The sequence below is a fragment of the Sinocyclocheilus anshuiensis genome, unplaced genomic scaffold (genome assembly GCF_001515605.1).
Source record: "Sinocyclocheilus anshuiensis isolate Anshui unplaced genomic scaffold, SAMN03320099.WGS_v1.1 scaffold1903, whole genome shotgun sequence".
In the NCBI taxonomy this organism is placed as follows: domain Eukaryota; kingdom Metazoa; phylum Chordata; class Actinopteri; order Cypriniformes; family Cyprinidae; genus Sinocyclocheilus; species Sinocyclocheilus anshuiensis.
Window position 1 is genome coordinate 221,072 of NW_015552681.1, and position 12,914 is coordinate 233,985.

Below are 12,914 nucleotides of genomic sequence, written 5' to 3' on the forward strand. Positions count from 1 at the left end.
AAATCTTTGCATATGGAAACATTGCATCTAACAATGTCTTGGAAAAATAAAATGGTTCATCTTAAAAAATAAAGCATATACATAAACCCAAAATTAAATAAAAGTTATAGAATAAGCATGTGTCCTATTCTCTGAACTAAATTCCTGAGACATTGTCTCATATTTTAGAGCAGTCACTGCAGTTAATGAAATCTGTATGTGTGTGTGTGTGTGAATAAAATTCACATGTAACCCCCTTTGTAATCGTTAACATTTTCATAAGTAACTGTAATTTAATTACACATTTTTTTCTCTGTAACTGTAACTGATTACAATTACATTGTAATTGAATTACATAACTCTGTTACATGTAACTAGTTACTCCCCAAAACTGTTGGCAAGGTCTGTTGAAGTTTAAGCATTAAGGCACTAACTGATATGACTGGATTAAGATTCAAACATTTTAATATCAGCCTGTGATTAAATTATACAAATATTCCATTAACAACATTATAATCTACTGTATTTTAATATGAGCTAGCTATTTTTTTTAATTACATATTCCACATACGTATAAGTTCAGTTGAGAAACACAATTTTTGTCTTGCCATTGCCTTATAAATAAAAAATAAATAAATAAAATGTAATGTAAATAAACATTATGAAGCACTTTTCAACAAATAGGGTATAAAATAAGACCTGTCAGTGAAAAGTGGTCAGGGAAAGGACCTTCAGAAAATAATGACTGTCAACCTCAAAAGGTGAAATTAAGTTTATATCATATCATATTTTATTTTATTTTATACCTTATACATTTTATGTTTTATTTTCTATAGGTTTTACAATTTTTGAAACCCTGTATACACAATTTTCTGAGAAAAAAACACATCAAAATCAAAATAGTCAAAATATCAAAAAGTACAAATTAAACAAGATATCACTCCAAACAACGATGGTCCTTTAAAGGTTCTTTACACACAGTAACAGTTCTAAGAACCATATCATTATGCTAAAATGGTCCTTTGTGTTAGAGATTCAGCTAATAACTATAGAGCACTGCCATTTTTCTACAATCCCCGATGAAAATAAAAAGAAAGAAAGAGATAAAGAAAGACAACTGATTCGGTCTTGCTATCAGTTTAATTTTTAATTTATTTATTTTATTTATTTATTTTTGTTATGTAAACCCTATAAGACCAGTGAGATAGAGGGATAAAAAGAAACAACAAGTACTTAATTAAACATGAAAATTTGAAATAGAAAAACTTAAAAAAAAATACTCCAATAATCTGTTTTATTTACAGCATTACAACATGTTTAAGAAGTGTTTTGTTTTAAATGCTAGATGCAGTCAAGAACGTCAAGATTGGGTTAAAATCAGGACAAAATTCATAAGATTTAGCAAAATCAGGGCAAAATCCCTATGTTATGAAACTGTTCAGAAGTCTCACAAAGTGTACGGTATTAATGGAATGCACCATGAAAGCTATTACACAATGTTTTCCAGCAATATTTTATTCTCTTTTTTCAAATGGAAAGAGCTCTGCTTAGGCTTTTGTTGTTTTTACAGAGATGTTTTACTCAGAACCAGGGATAGAGCGGACTCATGCAAACAAATGTACTCCAACACTCAGTGAAATAGACCCTGCTCAAAGCTACATTATTGCCAATGAATAAAGAGAAGAAACTCATTCAAATTAAAGCAATATCAAAAAGTTTATATTTTAAAGGGGTCATATGATGCTGCTAAAAAGAACATTATTTTGTGTATTTGGTGTAATGAAATGTGTTTATGCGGTAATACACTGCTCTGTTTAACATCAAAACTATCTTACAACACAAGCTGAGGCCTGACTGTGCACTGCGCATGCATGGCCAAGTCAGGAGAATGTTTATGTTTTATTTGTCTTAGAGACACAATCTCAATTTGACTGGACACTGGGCACTTTAATCCATCTGCGCTTCCTGCAACTTTTCAGGCTGCATCAAAAAGTTACAACTTGACCTGACGAGTGCGCCATTACGTCATCCCTGCCCAGCGCGCGAGAGCGAGCGTGTGAGAGAGAGAGAGAGAGAGAGAGAGAGAGAGAGAGAGGTCGAAAAATTACTGTCCCACCAACCTCCGCCCCTGCAGTCATGCCACACTCTGGATTTCACTGTCAAGCCTCTTAAAAGAGAAAGAAATCTGACTTGACCGTCATTAAGGCCGGCGGTGTTTAATGTGGAAGCGATAAACGCCGACACTTCCGCGGTTCAGAGGATCTGTTTGCTGGCGTGCCTGCGCGTGTATGTATGTATGGGAGTGAACTGGAGAAAGCGAGGAGGAGAAGAAGAAGAGGAGGTAAGCACGCATCCACCTCAGACAGTCGTCTGTTTCTGTTCGCGACCATGAACACGTGCTTTCATGTCTTTAGGAACGAGCGACTTGAAAGCGCGTGTTGGTGCGCTCGTGTTGTCGTCGAGCTGCAGTTTGCTGGGAGTTTGTCGTGGAGTTAGCGCGCGCGACACATCTGCAGCAGAGTTCTGGCCTCGCGCTGGATCAGGCCGACATAAGTGTCTCACAGTCACCCAAAAAAGCCGGGGACTAGCGTTTATAACAGAAAATACTTTTGTTTTATGCTTTAGGTAGTGTATCTTTCGCTTAGATGTAGCTAGCTGCTATTTGAGGACTAACTAGCTTGCTGTGATGGAGCGAGTGCAACCTGACTTGAAAACGTGGTAGTGCACATTGAAACTACACTTGACATGCTCTAGATTTGTTTTTAGTGTTCATAAATTGGCATACAATTCAATATATGTCATCTAAGAAGAGGGCGGGTATGTGAAGCAGTGTTGTGATGCATGCCAGGATGTGTTGACATACTGCAGGTCAAGAGTAACACGATAATTTAACCCCACTATTCATATAGCGTCCATTAAGTGGTCTTTTCACCCGCCAGGAAGCTTGAACTAATCACTACAAGTTTGCTGTTTTTATAGGGAAAAGGTAGTTTTGTATGAATTCTACTAGTTTACAAATGAGTGTCTGCAGATTTTCATTTTTCTCCCCTCATTTATAGCCTATGTAGTGGAATATGTTAAATGTTATGTTTAGAGCTATATTTAGTGAGAAAGTTAATCGCATGTTGTCATTTAGCAAATGCTTTTTATTCATAGTTACAGTCCAGAGTATAACTACTCGTACTCAAATAAATTTTCATTCAAATCTATTTTTACTGACAAAAGTATTTGTATTATTATTATTAATCTGTGGTTCTCATCTGTTTTTTTTTCATGAACAGGAGATTTTACAATCTTTACAATTCAACGTATTGATTTAATAATATCGCCGTAAACTGTGTGGATGTAACAATATGCAAAATTACTTAAGTCAGGATGAAATTAAATTTCGCCCTGTATTTTGTAAATGCGTGGTAAGTGATTTGTCCATGTTGTTAATTTAACATTTGTAATCAAAATGTCATACCCCAATCTTCTGGGGAAAATGTCAGATGGACTTCTCCATTCATGTGCTCTGCAATCTCACATGAATTTCTATTTAAAGAAAAACGCCCACATCTCATAATCCAATCAACAACTAATGGATAGAACCAAGTCCCTGCACTACATTTTTTTTTTCTTCAATAATCTGTTACACTTGGATGTCACAATAAAGAAGAAAAGATCTGCTTGCAACTTCAACATGACTGGCTGAATGGAAAAATTGCTAAAGTTGAAAAAGGTTTCAATATTTAATTGCACAAAAAAAAAAATTGTGGTCAGAACAAAGTATGGGTCGAATTTTCTTGTACCTTTCTTTTACCAATTTGTTAATTGTTGAAGATGAGGGCAAGTCACACAACCTGTCCAAGTTAGTGTCCACCTAATTTGACTAGAATCAACTGACAGATACATTTGTGCCAAAAGACTGTTGAGTTTGATGTAGAAAACATATCTATCTCATCCATTTTAAACGATTATACCAATTTATTTATTTTTGTTTGTGGCCCTTTTAGGGCTGGGCGATATGACGATATATATCGAATGGATGAAATTAAAAGTCTATCGTTTCATATTATGCTCTTATCGTTTATTTCGTGGTGCCGCAAAATACATTGTTTACGGCAATACTTTTTCATCATTTGAATGACGGCAGTCTTGCATGCATTACACGGGGATGCAGGCAGAAACGTGAATAACAGCATGCGCGCTCACGTCACGTTGCTGTGCGCGTGGTAACGAAAACTTCATGTTTGCATGCGTGTTTAAGCACTGCAGTTTAAAGGGGTCATATGATGCTTTTTTAAAGATCATTATTTTGTGTATTTGGTGTAACAGAATATGTTGACATGCTTTAATGTTCAAAAAACACATTATTTTTCAAATACTGTACATTATTGTAGGTCCTCTATGCCCCGCCTCTCTCAAACGCTTAGTTTTCTACAAAGTCCCTCCTTCCGACAAGCGCAGTCTGCTCTGATTGGCCAGCTGACCCAGTGCATTGTGATTGGCCGAACACTGCAAGCACTCGTCGGAAATGTAACGCCCCATAATCGCGAGCTTCAGCTTTCAAAATAAATGTAAAGACCGTAAATAATGTAATTAGTTTTACCATCAGTTCAAGCCCGAAAGGGGAACAGACACAGTAATGATGCAGTACACAAGCCGTGATGCTGCCTTGAAAAATATCGGTATCTTATCGAAAACAAAAGAAGGGGTATCGCCCATCCCTAATGTGAATAGCAGCATGCGCGCTCACGTCACATTGCGTGGTCACGAAATCTTAATGTTTGCACGCGTTTTTAAGCACTGCAGTTTAAATGACTGATTTTAGGCCGTTGAAACACAAACAGAGCTATATGTGCGCGCTGTCTCTGTTTCTGTGTAAGAGGAATGCGTAAGCCGCGCATCAGCTGCTAATAGAGCTCGTGAGCATTTTTGCCGCTTTATTGGCTTTGAGCGATTGCATAAACACTTATATGCGTCCAAATGCCGGGCTTTGCAAGTATTCTCATAAACACAGTCATTTAGGTCTTAAGGGAACGTAAACCGTTGCGAGAATAAGCGCATGTGTAACAGTGTATTGGATCCGGACTTTGGTCCTAAAGGAGAAGCTGTCCAATATTCGTCCTGTCTGCCATTCATGTTAATCAAACTTGTTTTTTATTATCATTATTATTTTCTTGTATTAGTTTGATATTGACATTATCATAAAAACCTTATTAAAAGAAAAAATATCTACACCATGATACATATCGTTATCGTGATATAAAATTACAAGATTTTGGTCATATCGCCCACCCCTAGGCCCTTTCATAATAGACCCATGTGACCTATTTTTTGGGTCAATATAAAAAAGAATATGTATCTTATTTTATCTAATATGAATGACATTAGGGCTGTGTATCACCAACAATGTCACCATACGGTACGTATCACGATACTAAAGCCACGATACGATACGTATCACTGTACGGGTCAATTTTGGAATTACATTTATTTTGAGCAGAATTTCGTAAAGGTAATATCTGTTTATTGTACATTGAATAGCCAGTGTTATAACAGTTGTGATAACTGAAAAACAATTTTGCTTTGTCATTAACAAACAACAATATAAGTGAAATATAATAAATCATTTTTACAAAAAAAAAACTTATAGAATAGATCTTCCTTCTGCTTTTTAAGTCTCTGACTCGATAACTTAAATAAGTATAATGTCAAGTGCTGAAACATGTCAACAAGGCTCAATGGCTGAACAAAACTTGAAACATATTCCATAAAAGCAAAAAACTGTAACAAACTTAACTTTCTCAAACACTTCACATTTTTAAACACCGTAACATTTTGGTCTCAAGTGGTGGAATGTGCAACAAACACATCACTTTACACAATTACAACTTCATATTTTTATGCAGAAACAACAACTGATCAACATGCTCAGGCTTAAGAGCCCTCCTCTTTGCTGTAATGATATCTCCAGCAGTGGAGAACACCCTCTCTGCTGCTACACTTGTACCAGGGATACAGAGGGTACAGCTTGCCAAGTTTGATAGTAATGGGAAATCAGACTGGTGCTATTTCCACCAGATGAGTGGATCTCCTGTAAGAGGTAATACCTCTGTATCTCTGTATTTCCTGACTTCATCCTCTGCCTGATTGTATGATGACACAGGTGGATGTTTTGTTTTGGGAGGGGAAAATGCATCTCCAAATAAGTCCTCAAGAGCACATGCGTCCACTTTCTCTTGCAGGGTGGGGACAGATCTGTCTCAGCATGCTTTCTGTTCTGTTCTTTATTCTGGTTCTGAAATAATCATAACATGACATTGTAATTAATAACTTTTACAGATCTCATGTAGCCCACATTAATAAAAACTTAATAAAAACGAAATATTTTCAGTTGATCTTCAACAAAATATTTTTACAGTGTAGATAGATAAAAACATATATGCAGTGTAAAAGAACCTATAAAACCAAGTAATAAGACAATAACTAGCATTATAATATAACTAGCTGATATAATGAACATTAACTAGTTTTCTGACAGTCTAAGTTACCCTTGCAAGTGAAGTCTGTGATGCCTCCATTGCCATTTTGGTGTAGACATGCTGTCTGTTCTCCTCCTCCAAAAAGGGCAGTGCTTTAAAGCGTGGATCCAGCGCTGAGGTCATGTTCAGAAAGGGCATTTCACGCTCATATCTTTTCTCCAGATCTCCAGCCACAGCGATCTTTATGTCCCGCGTCACTGCCGAGTCAGTGTTTTCAATCCGAGTGCCGCGACTTAACTGCATGCAAAGGTGCGATGATTGAAACCGTTGGTGCTTTCTCATCGGACATAACGTGCCTTGCCAATTTAAGTGGCTTCAGTGCATTTATTACATCTTCAGCACAGGCTATGTCTGCTTCTGTTAATGTCCACAGATCTTTGGCATTTTTCTGCTCCTCAGCTGAGAGTAATGCGGCCCAAATTGCAGGCTGTTGTTCTACGAATCGCTCCAACATGTCATGTGCGCTGTTCCACCTCGTGCAGACATCGGTCATCAGCTTATGCTCAGGAAGGCCAAGTAACTTTTGCTTCTCGTGCAGGACATGGCAGGTGATTGTACTTTTCCTAAAAAATGTTGTGATGCTCCGAACTCTTCCGAGAAGATGGGAAACTGTCGGTAACTTCAGAGCCCATTGAGCAGCCAGGTTCAAACAGTGCGCAAAGCATCTCACGTGAACTAATTTGGCTATTTCTGCAGCTACTGACATATTAGATGCATTATCAGTCACTAGCACTGGATCTTTGTCCTTTATTCCCCATTCGTGCATCACATCATTGAGCAAATCTGCCATGTTCGCTCCTGTGTTATTGTCAAACATTGCTCTAGTCTGCAGAACGTTCGAGACAAGTTCCCATTGTGGCGTTATGTAGTGGCAGGTAGTGTTGTCACGATACTGGAATTTCTAACTTCGATACGGTACCTTGAAAAATATCGATATTCGATACCATTTTCGATACCACGGAGTAAAAAACTGCCACAATATTAAGGGGGTAAATTAAAAAAAATTTTTTTTTTTTTTTAATTTAAAGATAAATATAACAAGTCTAGAACATGACAATGAGGTATATTTTACATGAACAAAAATGTCTTGAGGTAGTGTACTTGTTCAAAAGCCTCTCAGATTGCAAAAGCCTCTCAGATTGCCATACATTCAAAAACCAATAAAGTGCAAGTAAAAAAAAAAGTGTAATCTTTTGTATTTCCAAATAAAATAAAATCCAATCACAATATCAACAAAAGATACTTAAACTTCAAGCAAAAACAAAATCAGTGCAATCTTATGCATCAAGTAACAAATTAGTAAACAAAATAATTAAATGGAATCCGTTACTGCAATTATATGCAGATTTTCTCTACAGAGGTGAGTGAGATTGACACCCATTACTGTATCCTAAAGTTGTTTTGCAACTTTCAGATTTTGAGCTAGGAACACCAGCATGTCAATGTGCTCCTCTGTAAGTCGTGCCCTTCTTGCACTGCAAATGAGCCCTGATGTACTAAATACACGCTCTGAAGCTGAACTTGAAGCAGAGATGCACAGATACTTCTTAGCAAACTGGGCAAGGTGAGGTAAAGTTGTCTCATGTGTCCTCCACCATGTGAGTGGGTCCTCTTCTGCACTGATTTCAGGCATCTTTTCATATACTGAGAACTCATTTTTGAGTTCCGTTTCTGCACCCTCATCTTCTTCTCTGGATGATGAACCCTCTCCATGTTCACTCTTTTTTCCCCCCGTATGCTTGTTAACAGTCTCTTCAGATTTGATTTATTTTTTTTTGCTGGTTGCTGCTTGTCATCTGGAGATGATGTTTGCTGACTTTGGCCCCCTGCTTCTAGCAAATTGACACTGACCATAAGATTCTGTTTAACCTCCTCTCTTATGGGCTCATCATGGATCATTCTGTGTTCAAGCAGTTGCAAATCTTTTTGTTTTTTCTTAAGCTGTCGCAAAATCTTTGGTGACCTGCTGAAGGCAGACACTGTCTTTCTCAACCTCGACAGTGATCCAGACACACGGTCTATACCCAGGCCCTTGTTAATGGCTAGATGCAAGTTATGCCCAAAGCAGGGGACCCATGTGAAGTCTTGCTGAAATGCTTTCTTGTTTGCTGAAGCATTATCAGTGGTGATACCAGCCATGTATGACATGTCCAGCTTCCATGCTTCTTGTATCATCTCTTCCAATGCTTCCCTCAAGCATTCTGCTGTGTGCTCAGAGTTGAGCCCAATACAGCCCAAACACCAGCTCTGCATGTCCCAGGTTTCAGTGACAAATTGCAGAGTTACTGCCATGAACGTGGAAGTGGCCCTGCTTGTCCACAGATCAGTGGTGCATGAATAAAAGGTTTTCCTTCCAAGACGGTTCATGACTATTTCTTTCGTTTCGTTATATAGGGCTGGGATTTCGGTGTACATGAAAAAGTTCCGTGAAGGAAGGGCATACCTGTTGTTCAAATGTTCAAGAAGTTGTTTGAAGCGAGGTTTCTCAACAGTATACACAGGAACCTGATCCATGGATATGTACACTGCTACAGCCCTCTTCAGCTTCTTAGCTTCATTTGAGCTGTACCATACAGCTGGTAGTTCACCGATCCACGCACACAAACGTGCGTGCATCACACGCGAAAACAATGCTCACTGCATCGACATGAAGACAAATTTCAGAATTGAAGTAATATTTTTTTTAATAAAGTTAAATAAGCACAAGTTAATTTATATTTGACCACAGTTAAAGTATTTACTTGTCTAAGATTCCTCAGTCAGATTATATTAACTTTAAGAATTACGGTGAAAAAACGAGACAACACTCATATCAGCAACAATACTAGGCCATCTTGGTTAATATTTCAGTAATGTTAAAATGAGAACAGTTACCAACCTCTTGAAAATTCTTTATATAGATCCGGGTGTCTGTCTTTCAGGTGCTTTGCTAAATTAGAGGTGTTAGCGCCTTTTGTTAGCACTGCTCTGTAGCAACTCTTGCATATTGGCTTGCTTGTGTCCTTCGGCTTTCCATGTTAATTTGTTTCATATCCAAAATATTTCCAGATAGCACTCCTGCTGTGTTCTTTATCAACCAAAGCCGGTCGCGGGGGCGCCACACTCGCCATCTTTCTATTCACTTCACTTTTGCTATTTAACCAGAGCGAATGAGACGAGACAGGCACTGCGGTCACGTGTGGTGTTTGTCAACGCGCCTTTGGAGAGAAGTGAAAGTGACAGCTCGGCTAGTATCGGTGTATCGATACTTCGGGAAATTAGTATTGGTACCGTTCAGATATTTCAGTATCGATATTTATCGAAATATCGATATTTTTGACAACACTAGTGGCAGGTTATCGTAACATACGACTGGGTTGCTCGCGAAGTCCACACATCTCAGGAAATGGAAACTCTCTCTGCAGAAGAGAGTGACAGCAGAACATCTCGTTTAACTTCATCATACAAATGAGGAATTGCCGTTTCTGTTAAAAACTGACGTGTCGGTATTGTGTAACGTGGCTCACGAAGCAATTGTCTGAAGCTGTTATTCTCTACAATGCAATATGGCCGTAAATCCTGACATGAAAAGCATTAAAGCATTTGTTATCTTCTGAGAGCGCTGAGACGTGGCTGGGAGTTTCGAGTTAAAAACATCGGGCAAGGTTGGCTGCTTCCGAGACGACAGGAGTGTGCTGCTACCAGCTCCGACCGAGGCTAGCTGGTCTGGATGATGTCTCATCATATGCAGAAAGAGGTTTGTCATGTTGCCGGAATACTTAACTTTTGCTTTGCAGTTCTTGCATATGGCATGACTCGCTCTCCGGTTGAGTGTAAAACCCAAAATTGTCCCATATTTTTGATTTTACTTTTGTCGGCGGTGGCAGAATCCTCTGATCCATTTTGAATAGTGCGCTGCTGCTCACATTGCTAAAATGGCCACTCGACGTCACGTGATGCGGCAGTGTCGATACAGCAGCAGCTGTATCGATATGCGCATCGTTAGGAGTTCATGACGATGTATCGATATTCTGAGCACAGCACTAAATGACATATGCATTTGTTATGTTGTAACCATACAATGAAATCATCTAAGAGAGCCTGGCAGCATTACCCTACTGTTCATGCATTTTAACTGCAACATAGTTATAGAATTAGTTACATGTACTAATATACTGATCATCATTCAACCCATTTTGTTGGAATCACATCTCTCCACAGCCATCCTCCCATTTTCCATGAATGTAAGGATATAGTTCAGTTGTAATGTTCAGGGAGGGATGCATTGAAAAATGCTATTTTCTCCTGTAAGAGGAAACATGGCCCTGAAACAGCTCTTGGGCAGAGATAAAATTCAGGCTAGTGGTCCTGTCGGCTGCAGCTTGCTAAAACAGGCCAGGCCGTTTTGACAGTGATTTAGCACAGCATGGCTTAGCAGCATGAATGTAATTCAGGCTGGGCACAAGCTGACTCCTGTACCACTGAGAGCCGGACGGCTGTGGAGTGTGTGCAGAGGGAGAGCATTCTAGCATCATGTTGCTCAAGCTTTTTCTTGTCATGCAGCATCACAAGAGCTGTCAAATACAATAGCTGGAGCAGAGATGTTTGAGGATGTGTGTGTAGAAGAGTTGTGTGTGGTGCTGCTGACGCAGAAGCCGGCGTTCTGGCATAGAACCCGGATGCGCTGTGCCTTGTTTACAAGCAGAGGAGTGCACACGGATGCGCCGTTGTACTGCCTTAAACTTGGGATGCACAATTAAAATGATGTAATAGTTGTGATCATTATTTTACCTTCCATAGGGCCTTTCGCACCGCGGGAACCTTTTCATAGTACCAGAACTAATTGTGGAACTACCCACTTTTTGGCATTTTCGCACCGCCGGAACTGGGTGCGATTTTAGTACCGGACTGCCTTTTTCGAGAACCAAATTAGCTCCTACTCCGGAGCAGGGTCTAACCAGCACAACTGGTACTAATCGTAACGTAAGTAGACATTGATTGGCCAAATGCGTATGAAAACGCCCTCACCCGCCATGATTTAAAACGCCGTGTAAACATACTGTAAACATTGTGTCAACTTATTTAGCAAGTATGGAGAACAGAGATAGATGGACAGACGCTGAAGTGCAGGCACTTGTAGCAAATGTAGCACTGCCAGTTGTCGTTGGAGATTCTTAGTCCTCCTTCCCGTTCTTTCAATCACTTTACGTAGCCTATACGTCGACATTTCATGTCCATTATTGTGAAACCCGCGAGACACAACAAAAAAACAGCTCCGATCACAGCATCCTCCATCCTCCTGTTGTTAACGTTGTTCTTTGTTTCCATTGTTGAAAGCCGCGCACAAATGACGTCACTGTGTGTCGACTGTCTTACGTACACTGTCCGTGCGAATGCAACCCTTTAAATGGTACTGGGAAATAGTTCGCGCAAAATCGTCCCAGTACTTTAGTACTGTACATTTAGTTCTGGAACTAAAGCAGTGCGAAAGGCCCTATAGTCCCGTTAGCTCTGAGAGCTTTATTTTCCCTCCTCAATCAATTTTGTCATTTGTTTTCTTTATTGGTCTAATTCTTGTTTCTTGTTGCATTGGTTAGTCACTCAATTAATTCTCTTGTGCTTCATTCCCCCCTTCTGAATTATGTTGTATTGATAAGGAATTATCACAAAGTAAGTCTGTTTAGTTGTGCATATCTTACAATCAATATATAGTAAATGTAAGTTAAAATGTCACCAATGTAACCGGTTAAAACTTGGAGTGGCGATGAGTTCTTAAAATGTATGTAAAGAGTCTTAAAAAGGTCTTAAAAGGTATTAAATTTAACTCCATGATTCCTGTATATACCCTGGAAAAGGAAGAGCCGCAACAACAACAATCTACCGGAGACCGCAACATCAATATTAAATACCTGCACATAGATCCTTGCCTCTTCCTGTTTTCCCCCAGCTTCTCCACAATGTTACAGTATTTGACTGGCATGGCTCTTTGACTAGTGCATCTTTGAGCCTATATTTAGTATAAGTAAAATACTTAAGTACTGTTAAAATCAGATACTCGTGGCGATTAGGTCTTAAAATGTATGGAAAGAGTCTTAAAAAATGTCTTAAAAGGTATTAAATTTAACGCCATGATTCCTGTATATACCCTGGAGTATCTTTTCGGATACTTTGTAGTTGTACTGAGTATCAAAGATATTAGCAACTTTTACTCTTTACTTCACTACATTATTGAATGAGTATCTGTACTCTTTACTCCACTACATTTGAAATGAGTGTTGCAGTTACTACTCAAGTATGGTTTTTAGGTACTCTTTACACCTCTGCTGTAGCCTAAGTTTTCGCTGCGTTCACCTCTCATCACACCACAGCTGTTTCCTCCAGTGAAAATGAAGCACATATGAACGCATACTTTATAAAACGATCATGTTG

At 38.9% G+C, this 12,914-nt stretch overlaps 1 protein-coding gene across 6 annotated transcripts in view; it reads left to right on the forward strand.

Annotated features, from left to right (window-relative positions):
- The first annotated feature begins 2,045 nt into the window (after positions 1–2,045).
- The window catches only part of LOC107667593 (mitogen-activated protein kinase 9-like), a 54,048-nt gene continuing 43,179 nt past the window's right edge, over positions 2,046–12,914 (forward strand). For 5 of the 6 annotated variants that reach the window (XR_001631796.1, XR_001631797.1, XM_016459300.1 and 2 more), the window contains exon 1: positions 2,046–2,320. The gene's annotated coding sequence lies outside the window, so the exon portion shown is untranslated. Of the gene's footprint in view, positions 2,321–10,063; positions 10,243–12,914 lie in introns of those variants that run through there. The other variant, XM_016459301.1, reaches the window with a different exon arrangement.